The sequence below is a fragment of the Penaeus monodon genome, chromosome 24 (assembly GCF_015228065.2).
Source record: "Penaeus monodon isolate SGIC_2016 chromosome 24, NSTDA_Pmon_1, whole genome shotgun sequence".
NCBI classification, from domain to species: Eukaryota; Metazoa; Arthropoda; class Malacostraca; order Decapoda; family Penaeidae; genus Penaeus; species Penaeus monodon.
The window spans coordinates 20,458,068-20,458,634 of NC_051409.1; positions in this window are offsets into that span (position 1 = coordinate 20,458,068).

Below are 567 nucleotides of genomic sequence, written 5' to 3' on the forward strand. Positions count from 1 at the left end.
GTTAAGGAATTAGAATAGCATCATAACAGAGGAGATTATTAATACGATGACTTAAAATGAGGATAAGAACAATAAAAACAACAATAACAACAAAAATAACAGTCAGCATGCCAAGGAAAAAATCCATATAGGGATGCTACTAATAATGAAAATAACGAGAAGGAAATGGGGACAATACCACTGATGGGCTTGTACAAGAAAAACCTTAACGGAAGAGCAGTATTGAAATAATAAAAGTAGTCTTTCCCTCCCTGACCTTCGAATGCCACCCGTGAGGCCACGTGTCCATTTCCAGGCCATGTGATTAGACCGCAGTTCATTTAACCCAAAGTAATTCCGGCATAGCGGGAGTGAACTGTATCAGCCACAAAATGATAGCTGTAATAAAGTTAGAAATAAGTGGGGATAAAAAAAGAAAAGTTTGTGAGGAAGCAGATGGGAAAATAAGTCTAATCGATTGTGATTCTGAGGAAAGGGATTGGAAAATGTAAGTTGTACTTTTATTGCCTTTTTTTCGTTTTTCTTTTACATATCTGTATACATGGGTTTATTAAGAGCGAATCAACG